This window comes from Cynocephalus volans, chromosome 4 (genome assembly GCF_027409185.1).
Source record: "Cynocephalus volans isolate mCynVol1 chromosome 4, mCynVol1.pri, whole genome shotgun sequence".
NCBI classification, from domain to species: domain Eukaryota; kingdom Metazoa; phylum Chordata; class Mammalia; order Dermoptera; family Cynocephalidae; genus Cynocephalus; species Cynocephalus volans.
Genome location: NC_084463.1, coordinates 67,738,640 through 67,763,729, shown reverse-complemented (window position 1 = coordinate 67,763,729; position 25,090 = coordinate 67,738,640).

The window sequence follows — 25,090 nt, the reverse complement described above, 5'->3', positions numbered from 1 at the left end:
TCCAGCATGTCAGATATATGGTCATTTTAAGCACTACAGAGTTGGTGGTTTGCTCTTAAATGCCACTAGTGACTAAGGGAAGAAAATGCCAGGCTCAAGTCACACCAATTAAGGCCCCAATCAAAAGCCAAAAATTCATTCTAACAGTGATGAAAGGGACATTCAGCTTCCGCCCAGACTCTCAGCCTCTTGTTCCCAAGCCAAGAATCAGTAAATGCTCTGAGGGCAGAAGCGGCATGTGGAATGTCAGCTCACTTTATCGCTGGGATGGTAACCCTTCCAGTTCTGACCACCTCAGCTACTCTCCAATGCCTTCCAACAAATTATTTTCTTTATTTCACTTTACTTTTTCAGTTGTTCTCAGTAAAATACTTGTTTACCACAAGCTACTTCATCATAACTCTTTTTTACTTCATTTAATCTCTGCTCTCTATATAAACCTATTTTTCATATTTCAACTAATTTTACTAAAAATTGTTTATCATGTGTGCTAAAAATTCTACCAATTGTTATATTCAGAGTGGATTTAGTGTTGCATGACATTTGAAATTGTGTGGGATATGAAACAATTTATACTGTGAGAAATTATCCCAGACTTATAGAATATTTATCATCTCTTTTCCACTAATGCCAATATGTTCCCAATTATGGCAACCAAAAGATTTCTCTACAAGTTTCCAAGTTCCTCTGAAGTGGGCAGTATCATTTCCAGGAGAACCAGTGGTTTACTCCAACCATGGTAACACCTTGTCAGTCATTATTTCAGGAACCTAGACATAAGGCAGTGAGCTCATGGCATTTCTCTAGCATAAGATAAGGATCCAGAGGTAGACTCCTGATCTAAACTGACAAAAATATACTTAAGAAAATAACTGCTATTCTCTCTCTCTCTCTCTCTCTCTAATCTCTCTCTCTCTCTGAATGAGGATGCATGTAACCTTATTGCACTGTTAATATTGGTGCTATCTTATTACCACAATGAGAATTATTCTTATGTTAGCACTAGGTCTATAGATGATAGGCTGAAGAGGCAGAAAATAACCTGGGTTCCTGATGTGATCTTCACCCACTTAAGTCAGCCAACCTTAAAGCCAATGCTACCTTGGACTTCTAGCTATGTGAGAAAGTTATGCCATTGCTTAAGATAGTTTGAGAAAGCTCTCTGTAACTTACAGTTGAAGTCATCTGAACTAATACAAGTAAGGAAGGAAGCTCAGTCTCTCTGTCATACCAAGTAATCCAGGGATGGCCCTAACTTACTTTTGTTTTGTCAAAAAACAAAATCCCATCAAGTAATTTAACAAAGAATTGCTGCCAACCATCTACTCTGAATGAGGATGCATGTAACCTTATTGCACTGTTAATATTGGTGCTATCTTATTACCACAATGAGAATTATTCTTATGATAGCACGAGGTCTATGGATGATAGGCTGAAGAGGCAGAAAATAACCTGGCAGATCTTCACCCACTTAAATCAGCCAACCTTAAAGCCAATGCTACCTTGGACTTCTAGCTATGTGAGAAAGTTATGCCATTGCTTAAGATAGTTTGAGAAAGCTCTCTGTAACTTACAGTTGAAGTCATCTGAACTAATACAAGTAAGGAAGGAAGCTCAGTCTCTCTGTCATACCAAGTAATCCAGGGATGGCCCTAACTTACTTTTGTTTTGTCAAAAAACAAAATCCCATCAAGTAATTTAACAAAGAATTGCTGCCAACCATCTACCATACTCTCTTGAGTTCTGAATATGCATTTATACTGTGCCCCATCTCCTTATACTTGTGGTGATATTTTAGTACCCCCTTATAAACTGATGGCCTGCCAGTGCCACCTTAAAATGTTCCTTAATTTGGCTCTGCTTAAAGTGCCTTAAACAAAACTAGTTATAACTGCAACTATTTGTTAAAGAGATGAATGAATGAACAAACAAAATGAAGGAATATACTGTAATAGGTTTAGTTCTAGCTAGTCATCTTGGTATAACTGAAAACTACTCTGAAGCTAGTCTGACTGTTAATTAATGAATAAGCTATTGTGTACAAATTAAATGAATCTAGTACATGATAGAAGAGACCAGAGGTGAGGGGGAAGTTATGCAAATTCTCCTATGTAGATAAATACCTCCCTCTGATTGAAAAACGACAGAAATTGGGGTTCGCAAGCAAGGGCAAGTTGTACTTTGCTTGAAGTAGAGAGAACTAAAGAGAATGATAGAGGAACTGAATAAGGGCCATTCCCCTGACACACACCCAGTCTTCCAATCATTCCATTTCTCTCCATCTCTGCTGCCATCTGTACCTGCAGCCACCAGCATCACTCCCCAGAATGACTGCATTCACCTCCTAACTGCTGTCTCAGCATCCATTTATCACACTGCACTCAAGTCACCCCCCAAATTATAACCATGGTCAGGTTATTTCCCTGTTTTAAATTCTTCAGCAACACCATTTACCTTCAGAATCAAGTCTTAAGTCCTTATCAAGGCAGACAAGGCCTTCTCATCTTGACCCTATCGACACCTCTATCTGTAGTGGACTGGACATTGCTGTCACCCTGCGCTGCAGCCATTCTCAAATATTTTCAGTTCTAGGAAGGTGCTCTGCTCCACCACTTTTGGCTTTTGTAAATGCTTTTTTTTTATTTTACCTATGTTTAGTTATAATTAAGTTCTACTTCAAGTAACAATGACTTCACCAGATACTTTATTTCTTGTTCACATACTCTAGTTGCAGTCTAGGACTGCTGTGGGAACTCTACTTCAAAGTGTCAGGGCTCAAGATGGTGGAATAGGTGGTCCCCAGTGTCACTCTCTCCCACAAATCAATTAATTTACAACAATTAAAAAACAATGACAGCCAGGCTGGTGCCACTAGAGCTCAGGGGAAGAGGAGGAGAGACCTATGGAGTGCAGGAACACCAAAGAAGCCACAATGAGAGAAAGAAAGAATCTCTCTGACCGTTTTGAGCCCCAGCCGCATCCAGGATGGAGCTGCTGAGCGCACAGAGGAGCCAACAAAAGCTTCAGCTGTGCCCTTCAGATGAAGTTACCTGGAGGTGGCAGGGGAGAAGAGGGCCTTGATGGCCCCCAGGACAGCAAGACCACTAAGAGAGTCCCTGTGGAATTACATAGGAGCAAGGAGCCACAACAACTGGGGGGGAAAAAGGAGCCATTCAGAAGCCAGTGAGTCATCACAAGAGACAGAGCACAGTCCGTCCCATGGGAAGCGTTTGGAGCACAGGCAGTGGAGGAGATGGGCCCACCAGGAGAACACTGGGACACAGCAAAGACAAATGGTCTGCCCCCCAATCAGTGCAGGACCACTCAGAGGAGACTGGTCAGGAATAAAGAATTGCATGGGGTGCAGTTTGATGAAAAGACTCAGGCCCAGACCAGTGTGTTTCTGCACAACTCAGGTGCATTGGATTTCACTAAACTCGGAAGTCCTATAAAGTCAACCATTAAAACCTGAGCTGCACAAAAAGCCTTCCCCAGGGAATCAGCAGCAAAGCAGCAATTTAGCTCAACCACAGAGCTCAAGTACTGGTCCCCTCAGGAAGTTTCCCCACTTTAGAAGTAAGCAAAGGACAACAAATTAGTTCCAGCACAGAGTTTAAGTGGTGGGAACAGCAAATAATCCAACACAGAACTGAAAGAAAAAATGAGTACCCACAATGAGAGACAAAGTTTGATATTAACTAGTAAAGGTCTCATTTCACCAAAGAACATCTCAAACACCTAGAAGGACTGGAATCCCCTGGGCTACCAAGCCAGAAAGAGGGGACAACCAGGCACACTGCCAGCACCACAGTGCGCACCTGGGGTCCTGAGGCATAGAGCCAGGGACCAGACTCTACTCCCACAGCCAGGCACACTGCCAGCGCCACAGGGCCCACCCGGGGTCCTGAGGTATGGATCTGGGGACTGGACTCTCTCCCACAACCAGGCATAGCACCATCACCACCACCAACTGGGTAAGGAGCATGCCAAAAACATCACCTCCATGTGGGTGACCCACTACAGCCACCACAATAATCATGGCTGCTGTGAAAGCAGGTAGATGCCACAACCACCGTGCAGGTGGTCCATCAGCCACTGGAGTGCACTGACAGGGGAAGAGTCACTGACAGAGACCAAAGAAAAGAAGAGGAGGTTTCTCTCCACAAAGCTCGTTCCAGAGTGACAGAAGAGGCGTCTGCTCTGCAAAAGTGTTGGGGAAACTGAGCACACCTCTTGGCATTGGATGGATCATCTGGGAGGCAAATCAACAGAGTGGCTATTGCTCTTTCAGAAGGAGAGAAGAAATCTAGGGTGATTGGAAGTGGAGGGGAGAGGGGGATGGGGAAAGATTGGAGTGGGCCATGGAGAATGGGTACGATTTATAACAATATATGTGCTAGTGATGTTGATATGATCAACATGCATCAACGTTAAACCCAAAAAATATGTATAATCACTTATGATTCAATAAAAATTAAACAAACAAAAAAAACAAAGTGTCAGGGCTGAGACCTATTTAAGTTGTTGTTCTGCTATACATGGCCTCCAGGTCTAAGTTTACTCCAAGGTCTAATATAATTGCTCCAGCTCCAGCCATCACAACTGCATTGCATTGAGAAGGAAAGAAAAATAGGGGTGAGAAGTGCATGTCCCTTTTTGAAAGAATACATCCTGGAAGTGGCACTCACTGTTTGTGCTTATATCTCATTGCCCAGAACGTAGCCACATGCAACACCTAGTTAACTACAAGTAAACCTGAGAAATGTGTTTTCTGTTTTGGGTAGCCATGTCCTAGATGTAATTATGCAATTCCATAATTGAAGAAGAAAGGGAAAGTGGATATTGATGCACAGCTAGTAGAGTCTGAAATAACCTAGAATAACCTCCACTCTCTTTATTATCACTTAGCCTTGCCAACTCTTACTCACTCTAGGTCTCAGCATAGCTGTCACCTTTTACAGAAAGCCCTCCTGAATCCCTCTGTCAAGCCTAGGTGAGATATCTTTCCTTTATGCTCCCACAGTCCCTGTCCCTCTCTCCCCAATCAATACAGTAATCACTTCCCTCACACACACAGCCCGAGTGATTAGTGGATTAGTGATTAGATTTCCCAGGTCATAAAACAGTAGGGGGAGGAACTGGTACAAGAACCAGGTGGCCTGTCTCTAAAGTCAAGTTGATGCCCTGAACCACTTCACTCAGTTTACCTCTTAATATTTCTTCACTAATCTTTATGAGGGCGGTAAGTTGCCAATCTCAATTACCATTGCATTCCCATCACTAGCCCAAAGGCTAACACTTAATATATTCCAAAAATATTTGTTAAATCAATGTAAAAGCAAACAATGTCTCTCACTCCAATCTGAAACTGGCCTGTGCCATCTCCAGGACCCTGGAAAATTATACAGGACAAAAAGTGACTCTCCCCTGATTTTTAACTTGATCATCTGGGCTGTCCAGTTAGCTCAGTTGGTTAGAGCGTGGTGTCAAAACACCAAGGTCAAGGGTTCAGATCCTTGTACTGTCCAGCTGCCAAATATATATATATGTGTGTGTGTGTATATAACTTGACCATCCATTCCAGTCACTCATTTAATAACAGAAGAAAGTAAAGAAGAATAAAAATATCTCACACACTGAACAAAGAACTTCAATTTGGTTTTGGTCAAACTAGAGCCTAAATCTTCTGGGTCCCTGTCCAAGGTACCATGGAGGCTCCTGGATGAGAGATGACAGTTCTGAAATTCTAAGATGAAAAGCCTCCATGATGACTGCTTCTGCCCCTTACTTTCCTGTGAATGACTGTATTTAATACTCAGTGTAAACTGAGTCATTCACAGGAAAGTAAGGGGTGGAATCAGGCACCACAAATCCACTTTCCTACATACCTTTGCTGTTTTTGTTACTCTGAATGAATTTAGAACTGCTAGTTTCACTACAATTTTACACATGGACCAATGGAACAGAATAGAGAACCCAGAAATCAGTCTACATACTTACACACATCTGATCTTCAACAAAGGCACCAAGAACGTACATTGGGGAAAGGGCAGCCTCTTCAATAAATGGTGCTGGGAAAACTGAATATGCATGTGTGGAAGAATAAAATTAGATCCACACCTCTCACCATATACCAAAATCAACCCAAAATGGATTAAAGACTAAAATATAAGACCTGAAACTATAAGAAAACACAGAGGAAACTCTTCAGAATGTAGGACTGGTCAAAGACTTTATGAATAAGACCCCAAAAGCATAGGCAGCAAAAGAAAAAAATAGGTAAATGGGATTATATCAAACTAAAAAGCTTCTGCACAGCAATGGAAACAATCAACAGAGTATTTTCTGTTTTGAAAAGACATCCTACAGAATGGGAGAAAATATTTGAAAACTGTGCATCTGACAAGGGATTAATACCCAGAATACACGAGGAACTCAAACAACCTCACAGTAAAAAAAAAAAAATAATCCAATTAAAAAATGGGCAAAGGAGCTTCATAGACATTTCTCAAAGGAAGACATACAAATAACCAACAGGTGTATGAAAAACTGCTTAACATCTCTAATCATCAAGGAAACATAAATCAAAACCACATTTAGATATCATCTCACACCAGTTAGACTGGCCATTATCAAAAAGATGGAAAATAACAAATGCTGGTGAGGATGCGGAGAAAGGGCAACCCTCCCACACTGTAGTTGGGACTATAAAACATTTCTTAAATAAAACTTCTCAGAATGCAGTTACGTTTTATAGCTCAGCTTTCCATATGTTGCATTCTTATGCTATCTGCTGGAAAACCACAGTGCTTTTATATTCATTGATGCTCTACATACTAAGAAACCAGGATTGTACCCCGTCCTTTGGGAATAAGCATCAGGTTGTCTCATTCTCAACCCAGCTGAGATTTTATTGCTTTTAGTCAAAGATCACTGTGAGAGTCACATCATTTACAAGATCATTTTTTAAAACTTCAGTACATTGTCCCAGATGTATAAATGTGAATAGATATTTGATGAGTTCCTACATTATTTAAAGAAATGAAGAAAAGTCCAAGAGTAATTTAACATTAACCTCTAAGACACCCAATCATTGTGCTGGATATTATTACCTAAGGGCTGGACATGATGGGAATAGGGGAGTTTAAACACAATTAGGGAGAATTTAGACTAGCTGAAAAATAAACTCCTCTGCTTTGCCACCCCCCAAAATACCCTTGCATCCCTCACTTTACATCTCTACTTCACAACCCCACTCATGAGCCTATATTAATAGAAGTACCAGACACATCTTGGATTTTTTCCCCAAGGGATCCCATATTTTAGGACTCCATTTTCTTGTCCAAACTATCAAAGTATAAGCCTCAAAATGTTAAAAAATATAATTTGCCTACAAATAGAGAGTGAGCCTTAATGAGGGTGCCAAAAGAATGACAAAGTTGATTGATTCTAAAAAATTTGAAAAACTAAGATTTTTATAGTTAGTTGGGGGAAACAAGAATACTGAGATAAGACTGCCAAGTTAAATATTAAACTGGTTGATATCCTCTAGGGCAATAAAACCAAAATCTTTGGTGTTAAATTCTCTACAGAAAAGAACAAAAATATCTGAAGTTATCCTATCTTAGGTTTACAGAATTGTTAAACCAATTGTATGAAGTTTATTCTAAAGAGTCAAAGGATATTTATGAAGACCCATTAGACAATGCTCTTTGTGTGATATTAAAACTTAACATAATCATCTTTTTACCTCAATTCTGTCAATGATCTGCAGCCAAAGTCCACCAGGGACACACCTGTAGTTGAACAAGTTGGGTTTATTACTAGTTGCAGTGACAGAGAACACACACCATGGGGAACTAAGGGGTGTCTCAGCAAGAGATATGAGAAAGAACCTGTTACAGAATTTGGGTTCAGGGTGAGTGATTTGAGGCAGGGGTCTAAGAAAGCTGGTGTTTTTCCTAGATGGGGTGCTGCTGGAAAGCAGGGAAATTCTATGATTGGGTATCTCAACATGTCTCATCTGTAAGGGAGCGACACCAGGATAAGGATGAAGTTGTGATTGATAAATAAGTAGCAGACACTCATTTTGGCCAAAAAAAAAAAAAAATGGTATTTGATGTTTCTCTGAATGGCACAGTAACCTTGTTTTTGTCTGTGTTTCTTTTTTAAAATCGTCTTGTTTTGTCTCATTTTATCAGAGTAGACTTCATTTATCTCTGAGTAACCTTGTCTGAGGTTGATATTGAGTGAGATTGTTTATATATAATAGAAGAATATGGCTGAGCTGTGAATGTCAGGCTAGCTTATGAATACCAGGAGCTGCTTTTTTCCCCCTCATTTCCAACTTTTGGATAATTTTTCTTAGTACCATAACTGATAAATAAGTGAAAAATTTGCCAGAATAAATTTGATTTAGGGAAATAAAGGGACATTCCTCATACGCAGGAATTATGAAGTAAAGTTCAAATCTGCTCACGTCATCATCATTATCAAAAATCGTTGCCTATCTGTACCAGCCAGCCAAAAAAAAAGAATAGTTGCGTTTCAATGTCTCGCCACCTCAGGGAAAACTCTCCTGGCAGCAACAAAAACAGCAAGCTCCGTGAAGATCAGACTGCTAAACATCACTAAGAGCTCCAGCCAGTTGATACAGAGCTCCCTCATCTTTCAGACATAAGTAGTGACACCCACAGCTAGAGCAGACAACACAACATGGGTTCAGCAAGACACTAAGTTAATTTCCACTGGCTCAGCCTCAGACAGTAAAACAGATATGCTTAGTGCCTAGGAAGTTCTCATGCACTCAGTCTTTACACTTCTATTTACCATCCATGTAGGCACCCTGTTGGGGTGTTCACTGTTCAGACCCTTCCCAAACTCCTCCTCTCTTCCCCTCCTGATGGATTTCCCTGCACCTGCTCTCGCTAATCCCCTGATTGTGGTTTTCTTCATTTGCATAGGACTTTCTCATGATAATGTCATTAACACAAAGAGCGTAATTGGGAACAGCTTATGCACAGTGTAATTTCTGGCATCTTCTTTGACACTTTGTGTGACATTTGGCTGGCTTCAAACTATGTGCTTGACTTATGGCACATTATTAATTTTGTTTCTGTTAGTCAACTATGCAAGTTCTTCTTTATCTTGCTGAGATTTTAAGGACTTACCCAAGATGACACAGATAACATATAGTAGAGTCAGGATTCAAACCCATCTGACCCACAAACCCACCTTTTTTCCACCTTTACACAAAAGACTGCTTGATTTAAAAAATGATGTCATTACTTTTTTTTCCTTTTCAGACAAGGTTTCATTAGCAAAATTAAGGAAAATGTTTTCATACATGAATGGTTAGAAAGTGTGGGATGTTCTCTGGATGTGGACAATTAATGGCAGATAAAGACGAAGTTTGAGGCCAATCACATGTTTGACGTTCAGGTAAGTGAATCCTTTGAGTAATTCTTATCCTCTCAGATATGCCAAATTTAGAGCTTCTCTTGAGCTGTGATCCAGTCAGGTGTCCCTTCTAGGCAGGACAGAGTAGGGCCATGCCCCAGGGAGGCAGCTCATAAATATTCAGACTGGATCAGCCAGGGCCTGCGCACCAGGGGGGACAGGAGGGGCAGAAGTGGGGCATTAGAAGTTTCCACATGGGATGGAAAGGATAGAGACGTCAGGGGCGCCTGCGTCTCTCTCTGCCAGAGATGCCTGTGCACATTGGCAGGAACCTTCACTTGGTAATAAAGCCCTATCATGTTCTGTTTCTCTGTCTCTCTCTTCCCTTCCTTTTGCCAGTCCATGGTAGATTCTTCTTTCATGGATCAAGAACCTGGATATGTCATCCGGTTAACACCTTGTGTCCCTTAAACAGCAGGAGATAAACTAAAAAGGGAAGTGTTGTGAGGGATCTGCAAAAGCATCTTCCACATCTGCACTGGGATTGAAAATAAGTAGCTTTCTTAGACACTGAAGTGCTCTCTCCTTCACTGAGTGCATGCTTCCTTGAGTTGTACCCTCTCTCTCCTACAGTCCTCTCACTGCTAAAGCTCAGGCTTTGAGTGACCCAGGCCCTTCCATTTCTTTAGCTGCTACGTAGCCATCTAGTCCCAGGACAGACTTTGTAATTAGATGAGGCATGAGGGTACTTTTGTGGAAACTGAGCAAAAATCTTATTTCAAAGTTGGGGTGAGAGATTACATTTTCCAAGGAAGGCTAAACACACACAACATACACATACACACATGGACACACATATACACATATCCCATATGTTGCATTAACTTATGCAATCATCATACTATGTTCTTGAATTCATCTACTATGCTGCAAATATAAATATTTCAATCTCTGAGGTATAAAAGAAAAGGTTTGATTTGAGATTCGGTAAAATAAATTGATATCCTCAGTCACTTAAAAATTTGTTTGGGTATTGCCAATTTATTTTTCTCTTCACAGGGATCCAGTAAGCAGTGGAGCACCCAACCAGACCTTGAGAGTATCAAAGGAGTCCTCTATTCTGAATTAGGCAGGTGTCAGACACTTTATTCAAGTTTTCATTTAATAACCACATAAACAACATGCAGTTAATTTACATTCCCATTTTACAGATGAGGAAACAGAGGCACAAAAAAGTAGGAAGGATGTTCTTCCTAAACATATTTAACTTAAATGAATTCAACTGTACACAGTCAAAATATAAAATAGGACACTTATTTTTAACAGTGCCCATGGCTCCAGCCATTTCATCAAATAAGCATTTGCTTCAGATATCAAATAATATCTTGAAAAGAAAAGACTTGACCTAAAAGAGTGTATGGCCACATGGAGACACTGGAGTCTGTACTAAAAGAATGGGAAGAGCTTTCAAAGGTGACTTTGAGACTGGAGAACCTGACTCACCACCAACAGACTCCCACCAATGGTAATTTGTCCAAGGTCATAAAACTAGCAGGTGGCATAGCAGAGGTTCAAACTCAGGTCCATCTGACCCAAAATACCATGCTTAATCCACTTCACTATGCATATATTTTTCTCTACAAATCCGCCATGTTTACTTTACAGATTTGCATGCCTGCCTGCTTGGGGAAAATTCATCTATAATCATCATCGTCAGGGTCATAACAACAACAGGTGACGGAGAGTATGTGTAGAATACCGGCTGAGAGCAAGGCTCTGGGCCCAAGCCACTTGGATTTCTACCATACTTCTGCCACTTTCCTGCTGTGTGAGTGTTCTGGTTATCTATTGTTATATAACAAACCACTCTAAAACTTCATGATTCAAAACAATTATTTATTATTAGCTTTTATGGGTTTAGCTGGGTGGTTCTTTGTCTCTCACACAGTTGCAGTCAGGTATTAACTGGGGCAACAGTCATTTGAAGGCTCAACTGGGCTAAACATCCAAAAGGGCTGGGAGATCAGCTGGGGCTGTCAACCAGAACACCTGCACATGGGCCTCCCATTGAATTCTAGAGCTTCTTACGTGTGACTGGGTTCTGAGAGGGAGATCCCAAGAGCAAGCATTCCAAGAGAATTGGGTAGATCTGCCAGGCTAGTTATACACTAGCTCCAGAAGTCATGAGGCATCATGTGTGCCATATTTATTTGCCAAAAGTGAGCCTCAGGGACAGCAGAAATTTAAGGTATCAAGAGGCTGGTTCTTCAGAAGACACAGCTTTGGAAATGAGCTACCACAGTAACCTTGGACACTTCATTTAAATTGCGCTTCATTTTTTCCATCCATAAAATAGACATGATAAAGGTGCCTACTTGACAGAGTGATTATAGGAAATAAATATGGGAATACACATAACATGGCTAGAGGAGCACCTGGCACATAACAGGTGCTCAGTGAAAGTTACTCTTATTATTCTCTGCAAACAACATGCTAGATACGGGGGCACTATCACTTTACGCCCACTGAATGTCTTAATCACATACTATATTGCTTCTTGAGACCATCATCAAGGCCACAATCATTCTCAGACAAACAGCTTCACAAGGGCTTCCTGAGGACTCTTTGCGTTATGCTCCATGAGGCTCATTCCCACCATGAACAAATGCAGAAGCCCTGTCACCTGTCATCAACACAGCCTCTCAGTGAGGATGTCTCAAAGGCAGTCAACACACTCTCAGGCAAGAAGATAAAGGAGTGTTTCTACCAACCCTTTTCAAAAATTTAAACATGACTCCAAGTAGACTGGTTTATCACTCAACTGTCTCCCATCTACTCCAGGACCTGGGCCAAGAACTTCTGGTCTGCCAGGAGTCAGCTTCAAAGACTCAGGGGCAAGAAGGGACTTTGTGGTTCCCAGGACCCTTGGCCCCAAGCTTGAGAACTTTCTGCACACAGGCCAGCTGACGGAGGTTCATTTTAGAAAAGAAGAAAAATTACCCCAGGCTTTGCTCAACTGAAAGGCTACACCGTTCTCAAGAAATCCTTGGCATGCCAGTGCACAGCTGCATCCTCTATGACAGTGCAAAGATTTTTCTCAAGATTCTGCCACATAGAGCTGCTGCATCAAAGCTAAACACAGCTGTAGGAAGATCAGATCCCCATATAGAAGCACCATTTAATGCAGGCTTACCTATTTTCCTTCTAGATTTCTTCAGAATTCCCAGGAAGCAGCTGGGCATTGCTGTCCATTCTAAAAAGGGTCACCAATTCATCTACCTTTAAGTTATCAAAGGATCCCTGGCAAATCTAGCCTTTTTAGCAATTTGCACAGACTAGTGCTGGTATGGTTGAAGTTAAGAGGCATTAGGGTAGACTCTGTTTCAAACTGTTTCTCTTCCACTTGCCATACTGCCCAAGACACCACCAAATGTTTTTGGTTAGCTTTGGTGACCATATCTTCTTGAAAAAAATCCTAGATTTAGTTAATTCCTTGTGAAAATACATTAGTCAGAATTCTGGATAACATTTAAGAAAAAAAACGGGTGGGGAGAGAGAAGGAAGAGATATTTGTTGACTAATATGAGAAAATTGCATGAAAAGCAAGAGTAGAACTAGACCCAAGAGGAAATAGAAGCAGAGGTTTAACATCTGTTAGAGCTCTTTCTAACTCTCACGTGTCAGCTTTTTTATCTTAAGCAAAGTCTCTACAATTGGAGACCTGGATGCTAGCAATTACGGGCTTATATTCTTTCACCGTCAAAAACCAGAGAGGAGAGAGATCATTATGTCCTGACAGTATTAGAAAAAGAAAAATTCCAGGGAGGACAATGCTTGGCCAGTCTAGATTAGATGTTTGTGAACCAATCACTGTGGCCAGGGAGTGAAGTCATAAGAAGATCAAAACTCCTGTCTATGTCATGTCTGTGGGGGAAGGTAGAAAAGTGACTCACTTAAAAGAAGAAAGTGAGACTTATAAAAGAAAGAAAAGGACCTAGACACACACACACACACACACACACAATCATTAATATCAACAAGAGGTATTATTATCCCACAGCAGTATTATTTTATCAAATCAATTTTCTAGGTGAGACTAGTGGACTGAGGAAAAAGAATGTTACTTGTCAGGCTGGAGAAAAGGGAATAAGGAAGAGGGTTCATTCTGATCAGGATTTGGATAAATTTACAACTATATTTATAATTGATTGTGATTTGTGTGACTGTTTCCTATAAGTACATTTGCAAATCTCTTGTCAAATCATGTGAAAACATTTTTGTCTAGGAAATATATTTACTGCAGTCTTGGTCCCTAAGAAAGCAAAATTAAATGAGGAAGCAGCAAGCATCAGTATAAATCTGCTAGGAGTGGAGTGAGGGTGGGCGGTGTGGAGTAGTACCAGCAAGAAAAAGAGTACAGAGAAGCCAGGTGAGAGACTCCAAAACACAAACTTCAAAGTCATCAGAGTTTTGCTTTCAACAAGCAGACTGTAGTTTCGATTTTTGGATCTGTCTGCTTTTTTGCATGCTTTTCCCATTCAGTAGCTGTAGTTTTCCTCTATGAAAAAAAAAAAAAAAAAAATCAAGGCCCATTTTGTCCTGCGTCAGATGAAATCACTATATCCATTCTGCCTGAAAACAGTGGGCAACTTCAGTGAGTCCAGTGCAAATCCAAGTACGTAATGAAGCATCTGCATTTTCTTCTTCAACTTCTGCAGATAAGGTTTATTTGGCAAACAGTCACTTTTCACTAGCTACATTTTGCCAAAAGAGATTTCAAACTTTCTTCAAAATTTCTTAAAACTCTTAACCTCCCACATGAGGTAAGACCATGGAAACCTCAATATTTGACTCTAGAACAAAGATCTAAAATAATTGTATTTGCTCCATGCAGAAAGCCTTGAAGTTCACCTGTTCATTCGACAATAGCTGTGTCGAAGCAGAAGCTTCAAATTAGTGCAGCTCTCTTCATCTGTAAAGTGGGAGTAACAGTAGTCATGTGGTGATAGAAGCAGGTGCACTGGTTCTGGGCCTGCCACAGAGGAGATGCTCACTCCGCAGGTGGTAATATTCACCACCACTCCCCCACCAAGGAATAAACTTCAGTATTTGGGGCATTTTCAAAATGTCTCCCAATTTCTTAAAAATCGCTGCATCTAATTAGCCATGTCAAAACCGCCAAGTCAAAATCTCCCCTTAACTCGTTACCTCATTTCTCAAAGGAAAAATTTGCCTCTTCCCGTATTTAAAGGTAATATATGCACCTGTGCTCTGGACACCACTCCTTCCCTCCCCTCGGCATTCGTCTCCCCTCCCTCTCACCTCCTTCCAGTCTTGTTTCCATCCATATCTTCCTTTCTTCTCCCTTCAGTCTCTCCCTTCTTTGGGCACCTTCCTCTCACTTCCGAAGCACACACTTAGGTCTCCAACGGGTCTCCCTTTGGAGAGGAAGTTCTGTTTTCCTGTGCAGAGACCACTGCCTCCTGCTTAGTAGGGCTGACATTTAAGGGGGGTGGGTAGTGGGGGAAGGAGTTGAAGGGGGAGGGGAGGGAAAAGAGAGAGAGCAAAAGAGAGAAGGGGCATGAGCAGCTGTGGTGTCTTGTTTAGGGTAGAATGCTATCTTACTGAGTCCTCAGAACAGTCCATTTAGACAGGGCTGGCACAGATGGTATAAGACACAGGATGAGAACCACAGAGGGGAGAAGAGGGTATAAGAAGACACAGGCAAAATCTAAGACATCAACAAGCTCCAGGCTGCAGAAATATTACTAAAATCAAATGCAAAAAAAAAAGTGGTTATAGCAAATCTGACCCTTGTATAACTACATACTTTCCAGATTGATTCCAGCACAGGCATAAGTACAAAGTCATAGTCATGTGGCAAATTGGGGAGATGGTGCCAGATTCCTGGGCTATCATAGCACAGAGATTTTCCCACATTTTTGGATGAAATCTCACAAGAAGAAATATGTGATACAACTAAAAGGTCACCTTCCTGCCACTTTCTGACAAATGAATTTTAATTGATAACTTTGTAAACTGAATTTTATATTTTTTTCGTAAATGGCAATTACCAAGAGGCTTTCTTTCTTTTATGATTGATCTTCAATCAGCTATTTGTTCTTAGTGCTTTGGCTTTTAGTTTGCCTTCTCCCAATTTCTCTTGTCAAGTGGCTCATGGGCCATAAGCAAGCACTGTTAGGGATAATTGGGTGGGGGATACGGAGTAGAATAAAAATTTGTGGTAATGGACATGTTACCAGCATGGATCTGGCCATGACAGTCTTGGGCACGAGTGGTGACAATCAGCTTTGTATCCCATGAATTTTTTTTTTTTTTTTTGTCCTTTTTGTGACCGGTACTCAGCCAGTGAGCACACCTGCCATTTCCATATAGGATCCGAACCCGCGGCGGGAGCGTCCCTGCGCTCCCAGCACTGCGCTCCCAGCACTGCGCTCCCAGCACCGCACTCTACCGAGTGCGCCATGGGGTCGGCCCCCATGAATATTCATAACCAAAAAAATAAATAAATACAAAAGAAAGAAAAAAAAGGGGAGCTACTTTTTTATTGCCAAGAATTATTTTTTAACTCATATTATGAACCTTCTTCTTTCTTTTATTCCTGTTACAGTCTGACCTTTTTTTTATTATTATTTACTGTAATAGATTTTCTTAAGAAGAGGAGAATACAACAAAGATATTTGGAAAAACATTTCTTCCAACATCATGTTTCTAAATCCCATAAAAAGAACTTTTTCTTTCTTTTCAAAGACTCAGGATAAAGGAAAGCCAAATTCTGCCTGAATCATGGCATTCACTCTAAAACAAGCAGCCTGACCTAGTTCTCCCATTTAGTGTCACAAAGTCCTGTGAGCACCTGCGGAAAAAAAAAAACAAGACCAAAGCCCATTTACTGGCCAGCCAACATCAGACATGTGTAAACATCCGGATTTAAAGTGAACATCTTATGGAGTATAAATGTTAATATAATCATGGACTCAGGTTTGTAAGAATATAACTGACTTTTCCTATATATATATATATTTTTTTTTTTGTCGTTTTGTCGTGACCGGCACTCAGCCAGTGAGTGCACCAGTCAGTCCTATATAGGATCCGAACCCGCGGCGGGAGTGTCGCCGCGCTGCCAGCGCAGCACTCCACCAAGTGCGCCACGGGCTCGGCCCTGACTTTTCCTATATTGAGACTTTGTTAGCTTCCAAGCTCCCACTTTCACTGATGGCAGAAAACCAACCCTTGCAATTCAAAGTAAATTCAATCATTTGCGGTGGTGGTGGAGGGCGCTTTAGAGGTTTTTTTGTTTGTTTGTTTAATTTATTAAGAATATTCATCTGCTTTAAAACTCAAAATGGCTCTTTCTGGCTTAAATATTCAGCTAATTTAAGATTCTCAAAATCCTCCTTAATTTTACCTTCTCTTTCCCAAGGATTTAACTAGCTAAATTAGGGGAGGGGCAAGGGGCTTTACATCATCCTGGCATCATGGGAGGGGTTCCTGGGGCAGGGCAGACTCTGGTTACACTGTCCGCTGCTCAGCTGCTCCTGGTCTTCAGCAGCTGTCCCCACTACCTGACACGCATCGTCTGTGGTCCTCCCTACAGAGACCCCACGGTTTCTCTGTGCCAACCTCATTCTCTCTCTCTCCTCTCTCTCCCTCTCTCTCTCTCTCTCTCTCTCTCTCTCTCTCCCCCCCTCCCTCCTTCCCTCCCTCCCTCTCCTGGTATGCTACTCTGCTAGCCCTCTCTCAACCTACCTCTTCTCTCACACCTCCTGGGACCATGAAATGTCATTGATAGTCAAGATGAAGTGGATAGTGGTGCTAGTCTTCTCTCTGCTAGGCCTGATTGGTCACCATTTCTACTAGATTTTACCCATCGGTCCTTCTTTTGAATCTATTGTTTTCAGCATAAGCTCTATACTTCATTTCTCTCAAGTCTTTGGCTCTTGATAAACAAAGCCAAATTTGGGGGATTCAAAACCATTTTCTTTCTTCATCTCCTTGCCTTTAAAAAACATTTTTATTACTAAGAGTTGTAAACATCAATTTAGCAGTTTAATTGATTTATTTTATCTTGGCTGCCCTCTGCCCCCCACCTCTCAAGCAGTGGATATAGAAAACTACCACAAGTAGTTGTGGAAATGGAGGGTGGAAACCTAAGTTTATGTTTCTATCATTGCTAATATCTTTATATTGAAGCTTGCAATTAATTTCATCAGCAAAAATTTTAGAGGTATTTCCTCTTCCAGGTTTTGGGACTTACCTGCATTCATGAAGTTTGCACTTTAATTCGGTGAGATAGATAATAAATAAGTAAAGGAGTGAATAAAGAAGATAATTTACAATTACTATAAGTTCTATGAAGCAAGTAAACAGGGTGATATGATAGAGCAATTGGAGGAAAGAAGAGAGGTCAAGAAAGTTGACCTCTTGGTAGGTGAAATTCGAGCTGATACCTGATGTGTAGAGGGAGCCAAACATATGAACAAGCCAAGAGGAGATCTTCCTACGAAGAGAAAGCAGCAAATGCAAAGGCCCAATGGTGGGAAAGAGCTCAGCATGTTCAAGGGACAGAGAGGAGGCCAATGAAACTAGAACATCAAGGACAGAATGGAGAAATTAGAAAAGGAGGCAAAATCAAATCATACGGATCCCCACAGGCCATGGGCTTATTTTCTAAATAAAATGGAAAATCACTGATGAGTTTTAATCAGAGAAATTACATGTGTTTTATGCTTTTTAAAACATTACTGTACTGGAGAATAACTAATCAGGGGAGTAAGAGTGAAATACGGTGGCTTTCACCAAACCGCATCATGAAGATTTAAAGAAGTAGATGGATTCAAGATATATTTTTAAAATATCCTCAAGGAGAACCCCTCAGCTCTCTGTGAAAGAGACATAGAATGTCAAATTTCAAAATTATATAATTATATCTTTATTATCCCATCGTTAATACCAACATTTCAATACCAAGAGCTAACTCACAAATGTTCTCAGTGCCATACTTGGTTGATCACTAAAGGCTCTTGATCAGCTGCCTAAAGGAAATTGAGGACCTTTTGGATGCTAAGATAAAGCCAGCATCTCACTGGCAAGCCCTTTATCTCTAACCTTTTCTGGCCCAAAGAATGCTTATTAGTTCTCATATCCAAGCTACATAGAAATACTTGAAATCTAACAATGCTTATGCTTTGAGTATTGTCAAAAAAAAAATTGATGGTTACTAGTTATGTTCCATCTTAACTATAAATGTTAGGATTTGTGTGTGTGTGTGTGAAATCCAGATTGATTTGCCCCTTTAGCTTTTGCTTACCAAATAAATCACCCATTTACAGTTTCAGATTAATAAATACTTGACTCAGTTTTCTTCATAGTAGGTTATTCTACACCTGAAATAGCAGCTACCTTGGGAACAGACAACAACCACAGATCTTTCGAAGGTCAAAGTAAATAGTGTACGATGTCAGTGAGTTATAAGTTTCTAAACTATGCAAGTCTTAGGGATGTTACTAGGGGAGTTAGGAGTCTCTTGTTGGTAATTAGAATAGAGTTCTCATACCCTATTATTCTCATCATGGCTCTAGCCATTAGAGAGCACACACAAAAACTGGCAGTCAAATGGAATTCAAAGCACTGACTGCTTTAATTGGCCAGGCAGGTGCTTGAGAACCTCATAGGATAGGATTGGCCTTGCCTGGAAAATACAGCTTGGATATGAGAACTAATTAGAGGTCTCCTAGTTTGTAAACTCCCTGACTCTATACCTGGGAGACACTTCTGGAGAAAACTTGGCTGCAAATCAAACTCTAGCTACCTCCACATCCAGCTGCACAAACCTAGCTGATATCCAAAGAAAGAAAGAGGAAAAGGATTGAAAGATGGACCATTTTTTTTCAGTACCTCTCACTCATTCCCCCGTTTAAAAAATGATATTTAATGAATACCCTAAAACTCTGCATAATTGTGATAGCTACTATTTCTACCTTCATGAGGTATAAGTAAGTGATTAAATAGGGAAATGTTCAGTCCAATATAATCCTCTCATAAGAAAGAGAGTAAGTCTTTTCCTCCAAGAATGTAGTCAACTGTAAGGAAGAAACAGTAGCTTTTAGAAGAATCTGGTACAATAGAACCTAATAAGAAATGACTTTCCCCTTTGGTCTTGTGTATAAGCCCAGCCTCACTAGAGTTTGGCCCAGGAGACAAAGGAGAGATCTGTGGGAAGAGCTGTGCTTTGCCATTCACTAAGCCTCTCCCCCATCAAAACTGAGGGTCTATCTTGGCCCACTGCTCTTTTCTCTTCCCACACTCTTAAAACACCTCATACTCTTCCATTACCATTTTTAAGCTGATAACTCCCAAATCTGTATCTTCAGCCCCAAGCAGCTCATAAACTTCAGATTCATTCAACCAAATGCCTGCTAGACATGGTCACTGGAAGTCCTATTATACCACAAAATCAATATAAGCCAAATTGAATCTTACAGAACTTATTGACTTCTCTACCAACTCATATTACAAACTGTTCCTCCTCCTATATTTAGTTACCGATAATGGCACTTCCACCATCTGCCTAGTCACCAACTCCCCAAAACTCAGAGTGATTCTAAAGCCCTCCGCCTTACACATTCTATCAGTTGCCAAGGTCTGTTGATCTAATATTCTACATGTTCTTGAGTCTGAACTATCTACACTCATTTGGGTTCTCATCAATTCTTACTTACGTTACAAAAGCAATCTTCTAGCAGGTCTTTCTACTCCTAATTTTGGTCCCTTAAATCCATCTTCCACAATGTCATCTATCTGAAATGCATATCTGACTTCCCCTGCTTTAAATCCTTTAGCAACTTTCCATTGTTCCCAGGGTAAGAATCAACTTCCTTAGCATGGTACATAAGCCCTCCAATACCAGTTACCCACCTACCTCTTAAACCTTATCTTTCTACCTCACTTTTTTACTTTTAGTCATCAAACCACTTATTTCCTTTATACTCTGTCATCATTCAAATCTCTGTGATTTTATAAATGTTGTTCCTTTGCCCAGAATACATTTTCCACCTTCATTATCCTAATTATTTTTATCCATCATGATTCAGCTCATATCATTTCCTTCTAGAACCTTCTTCTGGATCTCCAGTTTCTGCAAAGTGCCCCTTCCCACCCTGTACTTTTATAACACCTGCATCCATCTCTCTTACTAATGTACAACATTATACTAAAATGAGCTTTAGGGGAGTCAATCAGTAATAACCTGCTTTCTCCCACCCAACCTAGAAATCAATAAATTAAGGAGCTAGGTAGATGAAGATTTTAATAACATCACCTTTATCACTGATAAAGTTAACATTGGAGAAGATAGCAGAGCTCTGTGAACCAAAAGGGCTATGAGTTGGACTTACCATGTACAGTCCCTGGTGGTTCTGAGCTTCTACAAGCCTCCCCAGCTCTTCCCAACATGAGAGTCTTCCTGCCCCTGAAAATTCACATGGAGGAGTTGGGAAGAATGTACACTTTCTTCAGGTAACCATATCCCAAAGAAAAGAAGAAAGAGGTTGGCAGAGGCGGGGAGGTGCTCTTGAGCCACTCAGGCTCTGATTTTTCCTCTCAAAAACTTTTCTTCTCATTTAGCAGTGAGAGAATGGGATGGGGCAAGAGGTCATGAGCATCACTGCAGTGGAATTCCCTCCACAGGAAGCATGAAGCCAAAGAAAGTGAGGTACACTTCAAAAATCTCTCTCCCTTCCTGGATGGTAAGTTCCTTGAAGGCAGGAAGCACGTCATTCCTCTTGGCATCTACAAAGCTGGCCCCTGAATGGCCTCTGAGTGTTTACTAAGATTAAATGTTCCCTCAGCTCTAATCACTAAAATCAATTTTGCATGGCAGTAACTGAAGGCAATGCAAGAAGAAATCAAGGTAAAGTCAAAAAATAGAATAGTATGTAACCTGTATTGGTGATAATTTTTTAAATGCCTGAAAATATAATCAGATCAGAAGAAAATGGGAAAAATACAATCAAAAATAAAAATTATTACATTGTCATTATATAATTACATGTGGTATTTTTAATAAATAATATTACTTCAAAATAATCTTTTGGGAAAAAAATTTTAGTACATAAGGCAGTATAATAGACATTTATGGTTTTATCTACTCAGAACAACACCCTCTTTCTTTTGTGGAACTGTTCCTTCCCTTCCCCAACCATGTGATTCTGGTAGAAGCTTCTAGATGCAGTCCTTCACCTCCTGGGTGCAGGGATGGGCACTTGACCACAGCCTGATTGAAGAGTCCTGGCTAACCTAGGCAGGTGTCAGGAAGAGAACTCCCATCGGAATCCTCTGTGTAGCAAGGTCTGGTGTGCCTTGCAAGGAGACCTTCATACACTTTCTAGTTAGAATTAAGTGTGGTTGAAGACAAAGCTTTCTCCAGGAAAACAAAGAAATCAAAGCTTCTGGAAGAAGCATCCTTACCAATTTCCTGCCAGTTCTTCTGAGAACAGCTGCTCAGGCCCTGTGGATCTGAGCTGTCTCCTTGTTAAAGAGACAGCAGGGAACTCTGTTAAACCACTTCCACCAGACCCCACTGCACTTGTAATTATTTCTGGGAGTTCCAGTAGGCACCCCTCCATGTTCATTTGCCAGCCAGCAAATGGCCTCTCTCTCTTTCCCCTCTCCTTCCAGGGTCACCCTAATGCTCAGTCCCTAACTAGTCAGAGAGGTTATTGTTCCTAATGGCCTTTCTGAATCTGTGCAAGAAAACGAGTGTCCTGTTTTAGAGGAGAGACTCTATCAAAGTTCCCTGAGGAATTTGAATAAGATATCCACGGCCACAAACCTTCTTGGGCTGAGGAGAGTCCAGCCCTGTCCTTGCCTCACAGCTGGAGAGCTCAGCTCTTCCAGGTCATGGTGAAATGAGGTTTGTTTATGCCCAATTAGAAATGTGCAAAACGCTTTACTTGAGTGAAGTGATTATACCTTTCTAGGTAACGATGTAGAAAGTGCATTAACACAAATTGCCTTCATTTATTTGTTGTTTTATTTGTTTCTCAAAAGTGGGGTAGAAATAATTGAAAGTTGAAACTTTCTGAATTGTCCTATTTAGTAAAACCAGCCATTGTCATCTTGGCCATGGTGCTCCTTTCATGGACTGTGCGAAAGCTGCATGGGGTTCTGTGGCAAAGTAACAGAGAGAGTTTCTCCTCTTTTTTACATAATTCTTAGTGAACATAACTTTCCATTTTTCTCACAGCCTCCATTTTCCTGGACCCCGACATTAATGAATGTGGGGCTGGGCCTGGTACAAAAGAAAAGTTACAGGCACCAGGATGAACCTATAATCACCCACCCTCAAAACAGGAAAGCCCTGTTGCTGCGTGTCAAGCCCACTGTTCTTAAGCCTGTCATACATTGCCACACTGCTCCCTGCAGTGGACACAGTTGCATTCCCTGAAAACTCTACAAAAACCTCCTTAGAGTAAAGTACCCAAACCCATCAGGTTTTTTACTAAAGCATTTGTGTCAAAGTGCTTGAATACACTTCTATATCAGTTCTATTCAATAGACCATTCTGCAATGATAGAAATACTTAATATCTGCACAGTCCAATATGGGAGCCACTGGCCATGTGCGGCATATTGCACATTTACAATGTGGCTAGCAACACTGAAGCATTTACTTTTAAATTTGATTCGATTCTAATTAATTTTAATTCTAGTGAATGACTAACATTGAACAGAACAGTTCTACTTGTATGGGAAAAAAATTCCTTTAAAGTGACCAAGGATTCCAAAATAGGTAACTAGAAATGGGTAAAAATACAAAATTAATAGTGCTCAAGCTTTTCTTTCAAAATCCCCTCATAAATAAACGAAGGCAAAATAAACTTGGAACACTGAAGCATCTGGGATACAACAGTTCTTGGAGGTACAGGACAGGGTTTTCCTAGTATATGCATAGTTTTTAATCAAATACATATTACATCAGTTTGTTTTTAAATTAGTAATAATATTTCACATTACTTTCCAGGCAGAATGGTATTTGAGGAAGTTACTCCTGTATATTTAGCACAGCACCTCATACCTTCTACATATACATATTACATCTTAGGAAACACAGGATTAAATGATGGGCCAAAGACAACAGCAGGATAGAGCACAGGGAAATGTTTTTCTGGCCCCAACCAGCACTCCTGTCTTCTGAGCCCCGACCTCTAAAACTTGCTACTTACGTTGGCTGATGAAAGAGAGTAGAGGCAACTTGGGTGCTAAATTCCATTCAAAGTTGGGAAAATCCTCAAGATGTCTGCCATGGTGAGCTTTGTGTCCCTGTTATTAGTAAAAGAGATTAAAAGGTAAACTCATGGGTAAAAACCCAAGGAGAGCCATCCCTAACAGCAGTATGAAGTAGCTCTGGAGTTTTGTGGGAAAAGGAAGTCTTATCTGGGCACTTTCCCTTCTGTTTTTTCTGAGGCCCTTTTCATCAAGGCACCCAGGGCTCCATGTTACTGGGCATCCCTGGTTAACCTGAGTGAACTAGGCTCATCATTTTTATTCACAACAAGGTATAATTGCAAATCAGCTCCTCCCTAGAGTTTGTACTTTTTTAAAAGGGAGTTTCCTGCTGAAGCAGGTAATTAAATATATGATCATGCTATCAAACAGGAAGTTCAGAGTGCTTCAGGAATATAAAACAGAGGACCCAACCTTGTCTGAAGGCTTCAAGACAGCCCCCTTGTGATGGTGACATTGAAGCTGAAGCTGGAAGGTTAGGATTTGGAGAGGCAAAGATAGGAAGGAAAAACATTCCAGGGCAGAGTCATAATGACGGCATATGGGAAGAACAAAAGTTAACAGAGAGTGTGCATGCATGGTGCATTTGAGTTGTTAAAAGAAATTTGTGTGGTAAAATTGTTAAAAGGAGGGAATATTGATGCAAGAGAAGCCCACACACATAGTCAAGAGGATATTTGATTTGGAAAATATTTTGGTGTACAGCTATTCAGGCTATTCAGGCTGGTTCTGTACACAATGTAGGTCTTTGCTCTGGAAAAGGTCCCCATTCATTCATTGGAATTATGATCCCCTTGGCAGATAACAGGTCTCTTCCTCATAATGTAGCTAGCGACCCTGAAGCATTGATTTCCATGTGAGCAGTAATTCATCTCTTTCGTGCGAGCAGTAATTCATCTCGAGAATGCCTCTTCCATATGTATCTGTACTTGCTGGTTTCTATGCTTTAAAAGTCTGGCACAACCTCAAATTGAATTGCCTTTTGAAACCACCAAGGACTCCCATTCAGAGGTAGACAATGCAGTGTCAAGATGTGTGTCCTCCTGGGTTAGATTTTTTTCAGCAAGATTAAATAGGAAGCATCTCTTGGGTTTTGCTAGCATACTAATAAATACCACCCCCCCCCAAAAAAAAAAATTAGTACTGCATCCTGCTGCCTGGAAATGAATGCAATAAGCCTCTGCTTATAATGTTTCCCTTAGACACCTGTGAAGGATTTCTAATTGTACAAAAGGGATTCTGTTCTACCTAGGACTGGCCTCTAGAGATATAAGACAGCTAGAGCCCTATCCTCCATGACTGGAGAGGAAGCTTACTCTTTCCACGAGCAGAAAGAAGTCAGCACTCTCCATGGCACAGAGGGGAGGAGTGACTTGACCAAGGTT